Raw genomic sequence first — 17152 nt, 5'->3', positions numbered from 1 at the left:
AACACTTGAGCCCCTGCCACCTCTCGGCCTGTAGCTGTCACCTCAAAATCTTGAAACAGCAGCCCTTACATACAGGGGTCTTTCCTTTTGTTTCTCACTCTGGTCTGGCTCACTGGTTTGCAACCTTACCAGACCTAAGAGTAACCCACACAGAGTTCTGCCCCCCAAACCACTGCAACAGTTAGGGTTTTCCTGGGGAAGTTTGGGTCTGTGTCCCATGCCCACCTTGGCATCGTCTCCCCTGCCACCACATTAGGTGCAGCTCTGCTGTGTACACACTCTCAATCTGCTGCTGCCTTGGCACCTGGGGCAATGCTCAGCATGTGTTATATATGATACCTGCCCTATATGTATTTGTCATTTGATTTACCTGGTGTGTTAATTGATGGAGCAGACAAACCTCTGAAATCTCAGGAGCTTTGTGTTAGAAAGGTGTATTTCTTGCTCATGCCAAGTCTCTTCTCCATCTGGTGACTCAGAGACCTCTTGGTTTTGTCATCTCTACTGTGGCCCCCACAAGTGTCCATGGCACAGAGGGAAGAGAAGGAGGAGGGGTGTCGGCCTTTCTCTGTTTCAGCCTGGAAGTGTACATGCCCCTGTGGTTCAGAACTCAGCTGCCAGGGCTGGTCATGCAGCCCCAAGTCAATGGCAAGGGGGAGCCCTGGGCTATTCGGAGCCACCTAACTGCTGCATCACAGCCGAGCCTTGACTGGGAGGCAGCCCTTTATGATCCACGTGGGGCTTACTGAGCAACTGCATGCCTGGCACGATAGGAGGCTTCACCAGCTCCTCCCTCCCGCTCTCCTCCAGCCCTGCAGGGAGGGAGAACTCCACTCGGCAGTTGAGGAAGCCCAGGCTTAGTGTGGCCAGCCACTTGCTCAAGGTCTCAGGGCCACCAAGTGGCAAAGCCAGGACTCAAACCCAGGTTGGTTTCTTGACTCCAACACTAGTGCTTTCTCTGCCATGGTCCATGTGTCCTGTGGACATGGATGATCCAGCGGCTTCAAGACAAGGAAAGCGTGAGACCTGATACTCTGCAGGAACACAGGGAGGGAGAGACTGGTGAAGAGTCTGACACAGCTGGAAAGTGGCCAGAGGAATGCATGTACCACCACCTTCACATAGTATCATTTAGGAAGGAAGCCCCGGACTGGGCAAAACAGCTACTTCTATGATGAGCGGTGAATAAAGGAGATACCTTATAAATGTGACTCAATTTACTGGACACCGAAGAGAGTCATTTAGATTTTGCCTTGTCTTTGAAAATCAAGGACTGTCTCTCCATGCTCTTGGGTTATTTTTGAAATGAACATTTCCTCCACCCCACAGAGATCTTGTTATTCAAAGTTCTTTTTTTTTTTCCATCTTCTTTTTTGGTCTAATTGAATGCCAGAGGGGATAATAAATATGTACAGTAGGAAGCAAAACAACAAAGAGAGAGAGAGAAAAGCAACCTCACTTTTCAACAGACTGTCTTTAACAAGTGAGTTCCGACTTGTTGACAGGTCTTCATCTGCTCTGAGAAAACTTAAGAGGCTCTGTTTTAAGGACAGTGAGCCCAGTTTGGAGAAGTGGAGCAAGGGAGTCGGGGAAGGGATAACCCATTTTACCTGGAGGAGCCCTATCCGCGGTCCCCATCACCTCCTCTCTTCTGGTGCTAGCCTTGGTCAACTGCCGCCCAACCCAGGCCTATCTGAGAGCCTGGGGAGTCAGCTCTTTTAGGCAGCTCTGCAGAGTGACTCAAAGGAGGACCATTTGGTCCACAGGCAGCTCTGATTGTGAGAATAGTTCCTTCTTACGGATGCCACATCTGCCTCCCTGCCCTCAACTTACATGCCCTAGTTCTGCCCCATTTATCTTTCCTGGCACAATCGACAGGGGCACCTGTTTTATTCAATTTCTCACTGGGTGTATAAAAAGTAGGTTGCTGATTTGCTTTACAGAACCTGAAGCCTTGTACGTCAAGACTTTTCAGGTTGTGTTACATCAGGTTGTAGGAGGCAGCCATCGCCAGGGAAGTGTAGAAACCCAGAGGACAGGACTTTGCTCCTGTGGGCACAGATGTGGCCTCAGCATGCATGGGTGTTGGTTGTGGAGTTGCAGACACTCTTCCAGAAATGCGTCCCTGTCACTCTGATCATGTCACAGCTTGCATAAGCCCACCCTCTGCTCCTGACACCTTTGGGATGGAGTCTGACCATCCTCCTGGGGTTTGAGGCCTCTGCAGAGGGGAAATGCCACTTCATCTCCCATGACAGAAGCTCCCACTTCATCCTCCAAATGCTGAGTTGCTTATGTCGCTTCCGTGCACCACGCTGCCTTCCCACCTCACTGCCTTTGCTCTGACTGTTCCTGCTGTCAGGAGTGCCCTTCCACCCACCTCGTTCATGTGCACACATCCCTGCCTTACTCCTACTTGTCACCTGACATTGAACTCCAGCTCATCTCCTCCTAGAAGCCTCTCTCGGGCCATCCCTGGACTAAAGTAAACCTACTCTGTCCGTCTGCCTGGTTTCTCTCTCACACAGTCCCAGGAGCTCTCCTTCTACCTGGCACAGGGCCCGGTCCCACAGAAGCTCAGCAGACAGGTGAGCGATGCCCTGAAACCTGAATATCCCCCATGGTAGCTCATGTCTTGGATGCTGTCATACCAGCCCACAGAAATACAGGATTTGGTGCTCGGTGACTCTCAGGAGACGCCGAGTGCCTTGGTCAACAGAAGGGACGCCGTGTTGGGTAGAAAGTACAGGAAGACAGAGGAAGTTGCTCTTCTGATATGCTTCCCTTGAAAGGATAGAATAAAGGAAAGTAAAAGAAAATAATTTTAACAAGACACAAAACTGTTTTAGTTCCCTATCTTTTCTTCCAGTGCCCCATGTTTATACATGAGCTTACATGGTCATCATCAAGGGGTTGGCAAACTGCGTTTCGGGTCCAGCCTTAGGCTCCACCCCCAGTGCAGTGGCAGAGTATTTCAGCATCTGTGGCAGCCAGCAGTGGCCCCTAAGGGCCCTCCTTTCCAGGGGCTGGGCTCTGGCCCCGTTCCAGGCCCCACCCAACTCTTCTGTCTGCCCCCCCCACCCCCAGGGCTACCCCCACCCTGGCTTTCCCCTGAGGGCAGGCTCAGTGTTTTGCAAGGAACAGCCCCTTTGTGCTCACAACAGCCCCTAGGTAAGGATTCACCTCACCTGCAGGTGTGGATACTGGGGCTCTGAGGGGAGGCCCCTTGCCCACCAGCCAGGCCTTCAGATTCTGAGGCATGGGCCCCTGGCTCCTCCTGCATCAGTGGATCCCCCATTCTTGCTCCAGCCATCAGGCTGGGACCTGGTTCTCACCCAACAAACAGGACCAAGCAGATGACTGATGCCCACGCATGTCCAGTTCCCCATTTCAGGGGTAGAGATGGGCCCTACACGTGAAGCTGTGAGAGCTGGGAGAGTCTTGGCTGAACACAGCTGGGACCTTTATGCCGCCTACAGCCTGTGACCTGGCAAGTGTCTCAAGCTCGCCATATCTGTTTCCATCTGTGAAATGGGATCGTGTGAGTGTTAAATGAGTTGATAAAAGCAAAGGACTTAGAGCAGAGCCTGGAACATTCCAAGTGCTACATAATTGCCATTTATTACTGTCATTTATATTACTATTGTTATTATCATCTCTGACTGTAACATGTCTTTTCTAGGCAGACTGTCTCACCCCTCCCCCACTGGGTTCTCTGCTACATTATTTTTTTTAATTATTTTTTTTTTTTGGCCACACCAGCGGCATGTGGACATTCCTAAGCCAGCGATTAAACCTGTGCCACAGCTACAGCAATGCCAGATCCTTCATCCACTGCACCACAAGGGAACTTCCTCTGATAAATTTTTTATTAAGGGGTTGAGCTCTTACAGGTCTTGGGGTTTTCTGATACATAACATTTATTGTAGCCCTACTATGTGTCAGGGCTTTTCTATCTGTTATCTCTATTCCTAACAACCTCCCTGCAAAATAGGCATTATTGCCACCAGTTTTCAGATGAGAGCTGAGGATCAGGCTCTCACACCGACCAGAGGCAGGGCCAGGGTCAAAGCAGGGCGATCTTTCTCTTTTGCCCCCGAGCTTTTACTGGAAGGTGCAGTCCTCATGCTGATCTCTCCTCCTTGGGGTTTCTTTCTGAAGGGAGTGTAGCTCCCAGGTTGATGGCGTGCCACCCTCTTCAGCTAAGAGCAGGGGCTTTGGGTGAGTTGTGTGGACCTAATTTTCCAGACAGTCATTGCTGTCGGCTGCATGAGGCTGGGTAGACTAAGACTCTGTCCTCTGAGTCCTCCACACAGGTCTTGGTCACCATGATGCCCACAGCACTCCTCCCCAGGTCTCTGGAAATTTCTCTTGGGGAAGCTGGAAGTGAGACTCTTTCTCCATCCTCCCTTCCATTTGCCTTCTTCATTCATCACCAAATATTTTTTGAGCCCAGGTTCTGAGAGAAGTGCAGTAGCAAGTGCAAAGGGAGTGGAAGGGAGTTTTGTGTGTTGGGGAACAGAGAGGAGGCCAACTTGGGCAGAGCCGGCTGATGGTGGGGAGGTGAGAGACGAGCGTGAAGAGATAGGTGATGGCCAGACCTTGGCGGCCTCCTCTGCCCTGTAAGGAATTAGGTTGTATTCTAAATGTGGATGCCCTTGGTTGTTTTGAGGCTGTGAGACCCAGTATGAGCTTCGTGGTGGCCCCATCCACACCTGCTCCACCACCAGGATCCTCCATTCATGTTCTCCCTGCTTAGCTGCTCCAGCTGGAACTGCAGGGTCTTCAACTCTTCCTTCACCCTCACCGTCTGTCATCGTATCCACAATTCCCTTTTGGAAGTTTCTCAAACCCATCCCTTCCTTTTTTTTTTTAATTTAAGCTTTTTTTAAAAAAAATATTGGGGTATAGTTGACTTACAAAGCTGTGTTAGTTTCAAGTGTACAGCAGAGTAAATCAGTAATCCATATACATATATCCATTCCTTTTTAGAAACCTATCCATTCTTATCCAGCCCTGGGCCCCTGCTTTGGATCAGGGTCAGGGTCAGGGTCAGGGTCGGGGGTCCCCCCCGACCTTGCTATAGCCAATCCCCTCCAACTGTCTCCAACTTCCACTGGCTCCCCTAGAATCCATCCTTTGCAAAACCTCTCAAACTAAAATCAGGCCGTGTTTTTTGCCACCTGCAGAACCTTCCGTGGCTTCCCACAGTCTGTGCTGTGTGGTCCAGTGTGCAGCCCCTAGCACAGGTGTCTATTTAGAGTTATTTAACTAAAGTTAAATAAAATTCAAAGTGCCCTTCCTCAGTCACATGAGCCCCATCTCAAGCACCCAGGAGCCTTATGTGGCTGCCGTGTTGGAACACACAGATACAGAATGTTTCCCTCTTCTGTTGCACAGTGCTGGACTTTATGAGATAAATTCCAAACTGGTTAGCCTGGTATTTAAGGCCTGAAACAATCCAGACTCACCTGGTCTGTTCAGGTTCACTTCCCACTAGCCCTTCCTGTGCATACTCACCTCCAGCCACATCACACAACCACACAATGCCCAGTCACACTTGTGTTAGTGTCTTGTGTACCCTTCTACGGTTATGCAGACACATGTATGGGGTGTGTGTGTGTGTACGTATATTGCGTATATGAGTATTTTTGTGTCTATTTTCTTGACACTCTTTTCTCATACAAAGTGTAGAGTACTAAAGTTCCTTTCTGGGATGATGAAAATATTATAAAGTTTAGATTATGGCAATGGTTGCACAACTCTTAAATATATTGAAAGCCACTGAATTATCACTCTAAACAGATGAACCTTATTGTAGACAAATTATATCTCAAAAATCTGTTTTTTTTAAAAAAAAAAAGATAAAATGCTACACTTACGAATTCAGACTGTTTTGTGTCTTGCTTTTTTCATTTCACAAGATAGCCTGGAGCTCTTTTCCAATCACTGTATACAGAGCTTCCTCTTACTTTATGCAGCTGCAGAATGTTGCGTTGCATAAAGGTTTCGTTGTTATTTACCATGGCTCCAGCCGACGGAGACTTGGGATTATTCCAGCCCTTTGCTACTCTGGACAATGCTGTGGAAATAACATATTCCCTGGAGGGGCCAATGTGTCTGTAGGACAAGAGATTTCTACAAGTGGATTGCTGGGTCAAAGAGTAGCTGTATTTGTCATTTTGACAGATATGACAAGCCTCCCTCCACAGGGCTGTGCTGGTTTACACTCCCACCAGCCATGTGTGCGAGTACATACTTGCCCAAGCTTCCCCTACAGCTTGTGTCAGACTTTTGAATAGTTTATCAGTATAGTTTTAAATTAAATTTTTCTTATGAGTGAGAGTGAGTAGCTTTTCATATGTTTAAGAGCCCTTTGCATTTACTTTGTGGGAACTGCCTGTTCATATCCTTTGTACATTTCTATTATGTCGCTGGGTTTTTTTTAAAGTTTTTATTGGAGTATAATATATGTATAAGAAAATGTGTATTGTATGTGTATAGGTTGATAGATTTTCACAAAATCGACACACCCAAATAACCAGCATTGCTGGTTTCTTTCCTCTTGATTTCTAGAAGCACTTTATATATTATGGCAGTTAACTCTTTGTGTATAAGAGAAGATACACTTTTTCCCCCAGTTTGTCATTTGCTGCTTGTAATTTCCTTTATTTTTTTTCCCCATGTATAAATGTGAAAGATTTTTTAAAAATCTTGTTAAAGTCAACAATCTTATCTTTTCTGGCTTTGGTATTTTGGGTCCTTGGATAGATAGAAAGACCTTACCCACTCCAAAGTGTTAAAGGAGTTTTCCCAAGCTTTATATAGATACTTTAGGGGTTCATGTTTTTGCTGTTAATTTAGAATTTTGGTCCCATCGAACCACAAGGCATATGATATAGTGTATGGATCTAGCTGTATCTTTTCCCAAATGACTACTCATTTGTTTCAACACCATTTATTAATAAGCCCATTTGAATCCCACTGATTTGAGATGTTGCCTTTATTGTATACTAACTTCCTGTCCATCTAGGAAGCCTATTTGAGCCTATTTCTGGACTTTCTATTCTGTTCCATTGGTACACCTCTCTTTATGTGCCAGTATCACAGTGGTTTAATGATGGAGGTATAAATCCAGTTTTAAATCCACCTCCTGCATGATGCTTCCAAGATATCCTTAAACAAATAGGACCTCCCTTCCCCTCTGCTCTTAATGCACTGTCTCTGACCCCTGACAGACTGCAAGCTCCTTAAAAAGAGGGCAACTGCCCACCTGAAGTGCTTGGGGTGGGGCCTGGCACAAGGCCAGCCACTGACACATTCATCTACCTCATCAAGCTGATTGTCTTCAAGCAGACAGGGCTGAAGTTTCCTGGACATCACACTTTTCCTCGTTTGAAAATCAAGTCACAACTTTCCTGTCTCCAGCCTTCTGGCATTTCTCCCAGAGTCCTCCCAGATGTCTCAGGACCTGTGCCAGTGGCTCTGCAGTGAACTTGGGTGCTTTTTCAGGACTGGATGCTTCTCTTTGGACCCTGGACACTCGAGAGCCCCCAGGACTGACTGGCCTCTCCTCTCCACTTTCAGACTTCAAGCTCATGGACCCAGCCCTTCTGTGTCCAGTGGGAGGTGCCCTCCTTTGTGGACAAAGTGGGGTTGGAGTCTCATTGTTCTTTCTTCTGTCAACATGACAAAAATGGCACTTTGCCCTGCTTTTGGAGTCTACTCTGTGCTGAAGACTGTGCAATTTAAAAATGCCTTTTCCGTTGAGCCTAGAGATAGGTCTGCAAGTCTGGGCCAGTTCATGCTTATCAGCTCTTTTTAAACATCAGGCCATGGTAAGGGCTGTCCAGAGTTGGCAAACATTTTGATGCCTCTCCTCCATAGCATACCCTGTGACAGGTGCTGGGGTACAGTGAGGGCTCCCATCTGACCTTGGAGAGCTACATTTCCAATAGGGTGCCTGCATGGCCCCGGAAAGAAACAACAGCATGGCTTTCAATATGACAGGGTGTGTGGTGGTGAAGAGGGGTTTCTGGACCCCAGGTCCCTTTCCTGATGCAGAGGTTAGTGCAGTGTGGCATTTTCTCAACCTGGGTGGACTTGAAGCCTGTCTAGTGCACCACATCCTCACACTTTGCTCATGACAGCACTGAGTCCCAGGGAGGTGACAGCATCCCAGGTGCCCAGCAAGTCAGACTCAGGGTTGAGAACTGGGGCCCAAGCCTGTTCTCTGGTCTCCCACCATGCCCACAATCTCTTCTCTCTGCCTTCCTCCCAACCAAACCAGCTCCTCAGCCAGTCACCATAGCCTCCCTTAATTCCCTCTGCTTCCCCCACTCAAGATCCAAGCCAGCATCTTCCCCCATCTGCGTCATTTCGGCACCTCCGCACTGCTTCCCCCTCTGGTCCAGAGAAGCTAGTTGGATCTTATCGAAATGCCTTTTGATCAGGTCAACTTCTTGCTTAATAACTCTCATTGGCTTCCTATTGCTTTTTTAAAAATTCCTTAAACTTTTTATTTTGAAGTAATTGTAGATTCACGTGCAATTGCAAGAAATAGTAGAAGTCCTGTTGTACCTTTTGAAAGCCAGTTTCCCCTCAGGGTAACATCTTGAATCACTGTTCCCTGTTGCTTTTCAGATAAAGATGAAGATTGTTATTCTCATTTGGATCTGAGTTCAAATTCCAGTTTCACCACTGACCAGGTGATGCTGGTAAATTATTTTGCCTCTGTGAGCCTTAGGATGTTAGGGTATAAAATTTATAATAAAGGTACTCACCTCTAAGAGTTGCTTAAGGCATAATGAGATGATACATACAAAGAGCTTAAAACAGAGACTGACATGTTGATTGGCACTCCATAAATGGTAGAATGGTCTGGATGGAACCCTGCCTATCTCTTCCTTCCCAGAATCCTCCTTGTTCCCTGTCTCAGTCATACTTACCTTCTTTCTGATTCTTCCTCTTGTCCTGCTCCTTCCCGACCCCAGGACCTTTGCACATGCAGCCCCCTCTTTCCAGAATGATTCTCACCCCTGCACATTGTTAACTCTGCTTAACTCTCCTTATCCTTTAGTCTTCAGCACAAGCATTCCTTTGTCAGAGGCACCTTCGTGACCACACAAACCTGCTCACGTTCCTTCTCTCACAGTGCTGTATGTCTAATTTTCCCTTCCAATGACTGATTTCAGCATGTAAATATCTAAAGATACTTGCTTTTTTGGTTGTTATTCTCCTGTGCTAGACTATGAGTCCATGAAAGTCAAGTTAATGTTTGTTTTGATCATCAAAATCTTAGCACCTGGCAGAGGGTGTGCCATTGAGGAGGGACCAGTGCCTATTTCTTATCTGAGTGAGTGAGTAAGTGGCAGGGGTGAATGGGGAGAGAAGATGCTGAAGGGGATAATGGTGAAGATTTTATTAGCAGATGTTTATTGAATGGTTATTGTGTGCCTCACAATACACTTGACACTGTGAATTCTCTCATTGAATTCACTAACATTTAAAATAACCGACATCATTCTCTCTATCCAGCTTTATTTTTTCCTTTGCTTTTAGGGCTGTACCTGTGGCATATGGAAGCTCCCAGGCTAGGGGTAGAATCGGAGCTACAGCTGCTGGCCTACACCACAGCCACAGCAACATGGGACCTGAGCCACGTCTGCGACCTACACCTCAGCTCACGGAAACACTGGATACTTAACCCACTGAGCAAAGCCAGGATCAAACCCGTTTCCTCATGGATACTGTTTGGGTTTGTAACCTCTGAGCCACAATGGGAACTCCCTCCCTTGGCTTTTTATCACTACCGGATATTGTATGTTTATTTAGTATCCAATTTCCTCAATAAGAGAAACTTCACAAGCTCAAAAATTTAGTCTTATTCCTTTCTGTGTCCTTAAAGCCTAGAGCAGTGCCCAGTACATAGTAGGAACTCTGTGGATAGTTGCAGAATGATTGAATGATCACAAGAAAGGTAGAAGGTAGGTACACTAAGTACCCCACCCTCATTTTAAACATGAGGAGACAGAGGTGACACCTGAGCTGGGGCTTGAACCTGAGTCCTCTGGCTGCAAAACTGGTAAGTTTCACTGTGATGCCTTGGGTTCCTCCAGACAGAACTTAAGACCAGGATTCAAGATGAAGCAGCTCATTTGGGAAGTGATACCAGGAAACTGGTAGGGGTGAGGGAAGGGAGGCAGGGAAGGAAAGAGAAAGAGGCCAGCAAACTTCATCATCAGGCATCTTACTGCTGGGACAGCAGAGCTGACCCCCACCGAAGTGGTCAGGGGAGCCTGACGGCCAGGGGTGAGGGGAACTGGAGAACTCCCACTCCGGCTCCCATCAGCCACTAGCTAAGGGCTGCTTCCGGGGGACTGACTCCCCAGCACGTCTGCCTCGCCCCATGTGTGGGCTGATGCTTCCACAGTCAGACAGAAGTTCTCGGCAGAGACCCACACACACTTGCCAGGGGAGTGCAGCGGGCCCCTAACGGCACCCTTTTCAGATGCCACACAGGCTCTCACCCTCAAAAGGTTGCTGTATTTTCTCCAAAGATGACATTTAAAGACCACATATTTATAGGCGAAAAGCCCTGCCTCTTCCCTCCCCCGGGCTTGGCAGCTCTCCTCACCCACACCCTCTTGCTCTCACTTCTTGGGGTCCCACTATCCTTCAAGGTCTGGTTTAGACATCAGCCTGGCTTCCGGCTGGAGGAAGCCCCAGAGATTGCTTGCTATACTCTGTGAGGAGTTCAGCACAGCTCTGGGGGAAAGTCCTCTCTGGCGGGCTGCTACCTGTCCTACCCTCCCTACTGCTACAGAATAGTCCGGTCCCTCTGCTACATTGTGGTCCATGTGCATGGCCAGGAATCTATGCTCTCCCTCCCCAGCTTGCTCTGCAGTTCCAGCCCTTGAGGGCTTCCTCCCTCCAACTGTATTAGCTTTGCCAGCAGCCACCCCGGCATATGTTAAGCTGACGGTCCATCTGAATCCCCAGCATTCTTCATTCAACCCATGTCTTGCAAATCAGATGGAGATGCCCCCATCTGAACCTGAGGGCGTGCATCCTCAGAACGGCCACACAAACAGGCTCTTGAATTTCATCTTGATAAACACAGTCCTATGGAGGAATGGGCTTGTTCCTCCTGGCCATGCTGGTCCATGGTCAGCCCAGGGGTTATTCTCTCTCATAGAGAGATGGAATCAAGTACACTCCCTATTTCTATCTTTCCTCCTTCTGACTCACTCTGTGCCTCCTTTCTCTTACTACAGAACCAGCTGCAGTTGCCCCACTTTTGCTTTTCTGAGCATCTGGATTTGAGTCTATCCCCTTGCCTTAAGCCCTTAACATCCCACCTGTCCTTCTTGAGGAAGAGGTTTTGTACACATTCATCTCTGAATCCTCCCCATCATGCAAGGGACTGGCTCACTGTTGGTGCACACACATCTGATAAATGAATGGCTTGGGCTTTGGATGGGGCCAAACCCTTCTACGGCTGTCCGGCCACCATCCTTCCTGCCTCTGTCCCCATCTCCCTTGACACATCCACACTCCAACTACATCAGATCACTCACCCCACCTCCTCATGCCCCATCCTTTGTCTCTCTCTGACATGCCCTTGACAAGCTTCTGCATCCTCTTAAAGAAATCCTTCCAGGGATGGAGAAGAGGCAGCCGGCCTGGCTCTTCCTCTTTCTAGATCCGTGCATTAGCTGATCCATGCCTTTGCTTGCTCGACTACAAAATGGGAATAAGAAAATGATCTGAGGTCTGGTTCCCTAGAAGCAGAGACTACTATTTATCAAGGAGTGCCCTCTAAGAGCCCTGCAGGGGAAAGAGGGGCAGGACAGGGAAGGAGAAGGTGCTTGGCAAACCTGCAGTTTCAGGAAGAGTCCTCCTTCATCCTGATCCCTGATCCCTTGGAGAGCCTTGGAGGCTGAACTGCACCAGAGAGGCTGTTGCCACCTAGTGGTGCCCATCAGCCAAGGACCACATCCTCTGGAGTGAGGTGCAGGTGTGAGAAGCCAGCCCCCAGAGAGCAAGGGCTGAGCCTACCTGCAGTATGGCTTCACAGCAGCATCTGCTAACAAATACCTATCTGAGAGATTTGCTGGGAGGATGAATCAGTGTATTTAAAGTACTAAGACTAGTAATTGACACTAGGTAGAGTTCGGCTGTTGTTTCTCTCATTTGTCCTCTTGCTTCAAAATCCAGTAAAATTCCACCTCTGAAGTCTTCCTCATTGGCTGTCTTGAGAATTGATCATCCCTCCCCCGGTTGCCTCAGCACTGGGTGTTTTTGCTTCCCATTTAAGTTTTAAAACTGCACAAGTAAAACACAGGAGCTGTGTGTGAAAGATTCTAACAGCCTGAAAAATACAGGGTATACACAGAATGATCTCCCCAGAGGAAAGCTCCGTTTCGTCTCCTTTGGTGACACTTTGTGCCTCGAGTGTATCGACCTGCCTTGTATTTGGGGAGTTGGGTTTTCCCAGCTGCATTTAGAGACCCTTAATAGGAGGGATCCAGCTTGCCATTTCCTCTCCCCTGCTCGATAAACATTTGCTCCGCTCAGAGTCAGCCCGACCTTCCAGAGCATAGGATGGGGGTGGGGCGGGTCTCCAGCCTCCTCTCCGTGGAGATTCTAACTCTGCACCTGAGTCAGCCCAGGAGTCTCTTTACAGATTCCGGTACCATGTTCTCCAGGTATGTGGGATAGAAACCTGTCAGTTTTAAAGGTGGCTTCTATCCGATGAAGACCTCGCCCATTGATTTATTTAGATGTCCCCTCCTTCTCGCTTAGTAGGACTATTATTTTGTGTGTGTACATTGGATGACTTTCATCGTGGCAAAAATAGTAAGACACGGTCCTTGTGGGGAACTGGTAAATAAAGTCAGCTTTAATCCCATCCCACAAAAATCACTTTTGAGGGAATTTCGTGCAGTCCTGCCTGACTCGTCATGGCCAGTTTGCTTTCAGCCCTTTCTGGCCCCTGTCTCTCTAACAGGCCCTGGGGGACCGGTGCTTCTTTCTCATCTTATTATGAACTCAGGGATGATGTGCTCACCAGCTCGCCAAATGCCAGCCACCTCCTGCCTCTTCTTCCCAGTCCGGAAGCGGGAAGCGGCAGCTCCCTCATGATCTGCAGCCAGTGCCATCTCTTAAGAAGTCTTCGAGTTGCATGAGTCTGTCAGGGCCCTATTTTTAGTGGAGTGGGACTTCTTCTGGGCGTCCGACTGCCGGAGCTCCCTCTCTACCAGATGCTCTTCTATGTTATCACTAGAACCCCCGTGTCCTCACCCCTCACATGCTTGTCACCTCACATAAACTTTGCAGTGGCTGAGTAATTCCTCTCCCTCCCCTGCCCATTCTCAGATGAGGAAACTAAGACTCAGTGAGGAAGAGGGGGTCTCATCTAAGTTCCCACATGCAATAAGGGCAGAACCAGGCCTCAGCTCTGCTCCTAGCCCAGTGCCTCAGCTGACCACCCCCGCCCTGTCCACTCCACTCCCATGACCCTTTGTGCCTCTGATGTGGACATGGCCACATTCTGCCAGAGATAGGAGAAGGGGGAGTGTGTGTCTGTGTGTAAACAGATAGCATTGATCTTTCTCCTGCTAACCCAGAGGTCATAAGCTGCCGCCCTGCTGGCCAAAAACCTACCCCAGCTGTATTGTATTCTGTCCTCTCAGAGTTTTAAATTTTTAAAAACAGTTGATGACACTTACAGATCAAGAGTATTCACATTAAAAACCCAGAGGTCTAGCTTCTCCTGAAAAAATAAGAAAGAAAAGAAAATTGGCAGTTTAGTCTCACATTCCTGCTTCGCCACCGTTGGAGCTAAGTAGTGGCTGTATCCACTTGACAGGGCAGATGCCACAGTCCCCACCACTCCTTATGGACTCCCCGTCTAGAGCCAGGCTCAGCTGCTATTTGTCACCTCACATAAACTGTTGCTTTTTCTTATTGCCAGATTCCAGAGGAGAGCCGTAAGTCAGAACCAGCCCAGTTCACTCAGTTTTGGCCTGGTCCTTAGAGGCATTCTCTCTGCTGTCTTTCAAATCCCTACCCATTCATTCTTACAAATCCCAGAGCTGTAGCACATAGTAGGTGCTCAAAAATAGCAATAGCCACCATGTGTTGAATGCTTACCTTGAAGGAGGCTATGGAATTTATCACCCTTTAAATAAACTAACCAGCTCATAGAGATGGAGGGTATGCCCAAAGTCACCCAGCTGGTGAGTGTGTTACCAGGACTTTTGCGGTGTCACTAGGACTTTTACCCTGAGTTACCTCACCTTTTGCAGATTTCCCACCTATTCCTTTTGTTTTTCAACTTCTCTTCTGGTTTCTGAAGGTTTCATAAAAGAAATAATAACTAAAGCTGTGCTTTGACACTATGGATGGTGACTGATTGAGAGAGAGAGAAAGGCATTTCCATGGAAGGATCAGAAGAGCGACACAGACATGGTATAGTGCTAAATGTGCATCATGGAGGGATGCTGGGGACCAAGGTGGGAAGGGAGAGGAAGAGCACTTGGGCCGGAGCAGGAACTTGGAACGGCAGCCTGAGGCTCTGGGACTTCTGAGGGCGCTAGGGAGCTATAGAAAGTTTTAGAGCAGAATTGGCCATGATTCATGTCTGGCTTCAGGAAGGCAAGTGTGACAGCTGGGTGGAGGCAGAGAGGAGGCAACTGTCAGAGATGTTGGAGTCCTTCAACTCAGGGTGGAGAGCAGATTCCAGGGGGGCTGTGGGCCTCATCAGTGAGGATTTGGTGATGGGAGAGCCTGGAACTGGCCATCTGGAGGCACCTCCATGTCATTAAGAGGACAGGAAATGTGTGTTGGTGGAGTGTCCACAGGGAGATGTCCTCTGGGCACCTGAGGGAGAGGACAGGACTACAGCAGGAGATGAAGGGCTGCTGCCAAGCCAAGTGTGGAGCAGTGAGAACCGAGTGTGCTGAGCCAAGAGCCTGGAGACACCTCCTCTCACACCTGCCTGATACCTTCTGGTCACTGGCCTCCCAGGCCCCCCTCTTCCCTCTATGCCTAAGCCCCTAAGAGTCAATATCCCCTGCCTCATCCCAGGGCTGCAGAGCACAGGCCATGATGAATTTTGTCCTCACCAATGAGAGCAGGATCCCAGCCATTCCTAGGAAGCAAGCTTTTTAGACGCCTAGAGCCCAGGGTCTCCCCAGGCCCTAGCCTTCATTCAACAAGCCAAGGCCTGGGGAGTGGGATTTACCGTGGCCAGGCCCTCCCTGTCCCCACCCCATGGGGGCCCATCTTCTTCTCTCTTCCTGCGAGCAGAGCAGTGCATTTGGCTTTTTATAAAGCCAATAAATAAATAAGCAAGCGGGCATGATTAATTGATGGCATGGAGCAGACCAAGGCGCTGGGAGTCAGGTGGCCAGCTTCCTGGCGGAGCAGGGCTTTTCAGTGACCTGGGGCCTGCGCCAAGGAAGGGAAACCTGCTTTGGGGAGGTGCTTTCAGTGTGCCTGGGGTTTTCACCTTTCTCTTGGGGCAGAGGATCTCTCCTGGCCTTCTCTAGGCCCTAGGCCAGGCCAGGCTGGAGGCTGGGGACCAACAGGTGCCCCTGCCCTACCCCCATCTTTTTCCTGTGTCTGAGTACCCTCAGGCTAAACACCCTAGGATTGGTCCCACCAGCCCACGCCCCCTAAACTAGGTTTCCCCTTCTACCTCCTCCACACCTCAATTCGTCCCACACTATGCGACCCCCGACACACGTTTCAGGTGTGTGTTATTTGGGGGGGGGCATCCAGATCCAAGGGGAAGGGGTGGCTCCAAAGGGCCGGGCTGATGGTAGGGTGCGGGGGGAGGGTAAGGGGCTGCTGCTAATGTTGGTACCTGAAGAGACAGCCCTGGGGGAGGCCAGAGACCCCTCCTCAGGCCACCCTGCGTGCTCATAGAGAAGGGCGCTGGACGGCGTGTTCTAGGTCCCGCAGGGCGCTCTCCGTGTAGAGTTTGGGGAGGGCCGAGGGGGAACGCGCGGGGGAGGAGGGAGCGGGAGGGGAGGGAGGGAGAGAGGCGGGCAGAGCGCAGTGCAGCGGTGGCAGAGGCGACGGTAGAGGGAGGGAGGCAGGCGGGCGGCGGCGGGGCCGCGGGGCGAGGCGAGCGCCGGGCGGCCGCGGCAGAGGAGCCGCAGCCGCAGCGGGGCCGGGCCGGGCCGGGCGCGCACCAGTGGCGGCGGCAGCGGCAGCGGCAGCGGCGGCAGCAGCAGCATCTTTCTCCCAGAGCCGGTGCAGGTAACGCAGGGGTGGCCGGGCCCGGGGCTCTGGGCCTCCTCCCCTCTCCCTCGTTCTCTATCTCCCTCCCGGCAGGCTTCCTTTCCACTGGTGCTCGGCCTCTCGGACCCCTGCCGGGCCAGAGCCCAGCCCGAGCCGGAACGCGTCCTGGGTCCCTTTGCCCCTCCAAGACAGGCGCCTTGTCAGCGGTGACCTTGAGCGGGCACCCGGCGGCGGGCGGGGCGGGCCGGGGTGGGCGCCTGCGGACCGGCGCCTACGGGCGCCGGGGAAGGGGCGCGCCGTGCGCCGGGCTTCGAGAAAACTTTCGTGGGCTCGAAGCAGCCCCAGAGCTTGGGGGCGTCCAGAGCGCTAGAACCCCCAGTTTCTTCTTTCCCAGCCGGCTCTGACTTCTGTGCCTGGCTTCCCCTAGTATTGGGGGCCCCTCTTTCTCCAGGCCCCGGTTCCTGCAGGTGAGGGACATGATCAGAGCTGTGGACTCTGGCTCAGGGCTGGAGCTTTCTCCCATCCGCAAAGGCTTCTAAGGGCCGAAGCACTGCAGGACCACCGCCACCCCCCCCCCCACACACACACCCTGCCAGTTTCTCTCAGTATTTTTCCCCGAGCCCCTCACCCTGCCCACACCCACAGCCCTTCTCCAGGCACTGTGTGCCAGAGTCCCCCACCTGGTGACACAAGAGCTCCAAAGCCCCACACTCAGTTGAGCTCTCATATCCGCAGCTTAATTTTTCAGCCCAGCCGCAAAGGGTCCTTGAGGAAGTGGGCTCAGGCAGGGACCACAGAGGCCCCCCCACAGCAGATCAGTATGTTTCTGCACACCTGGAATCAACAAGGACCTGGTCACCCTGAAGCCCTGGGGTCTCAGGAGGAAACTATATCCTGG

At 50.3% G+C, this 17152-nt stretch overlaps 1 protein-coding gene across 5 annotated transcripts in view; it reads left to right on the top strand.

Annotated features, from left to right (window-relative positions):
• The window catches only part of ATP2B2 (ATPase plasma membrane Ca2+ transporting 2), a 370618-nt gene continuing 369668 nt past the window's right edge, over nucleotides 16203-17152 (top strand). For 2 of the 5 annotated variants that reach the window (XM_021069335.1, XM_021069331.1), the window contains exon 1: nucleotides 16203-16272. The gene's annotated coding sequence lies outside the window, so the exon portion shown is untranslated. The remainder of the gene's footprint in view (nucleotides 16273-17152) is intronic. The other 3 variants (XM_021069324.1, XM_021069321.1, XM_021069329.1) reach the window with 2 other exon arrangements.

This window comes from Sus scrofa, chromosome 13, assembly GCF_000003025.6.
Source record: "Sus scrofa isolate TJ Tabasco breed Duroc chromosome 13, Sscrofa11.1, whole genome shotgun sequence".
Taxonomy (NCBI): domain Eukaryota; kingdom Metazoa; phylum Chordata; class Mammalia; order Artiodactyla; family Suidae; genus Sus; species Sus scrofa.
The sequence above is the reverse complement of the archived record's forward strand: the minus strand, read 5'-3'. Positions and strand labels throughout refer to the sequence as shown.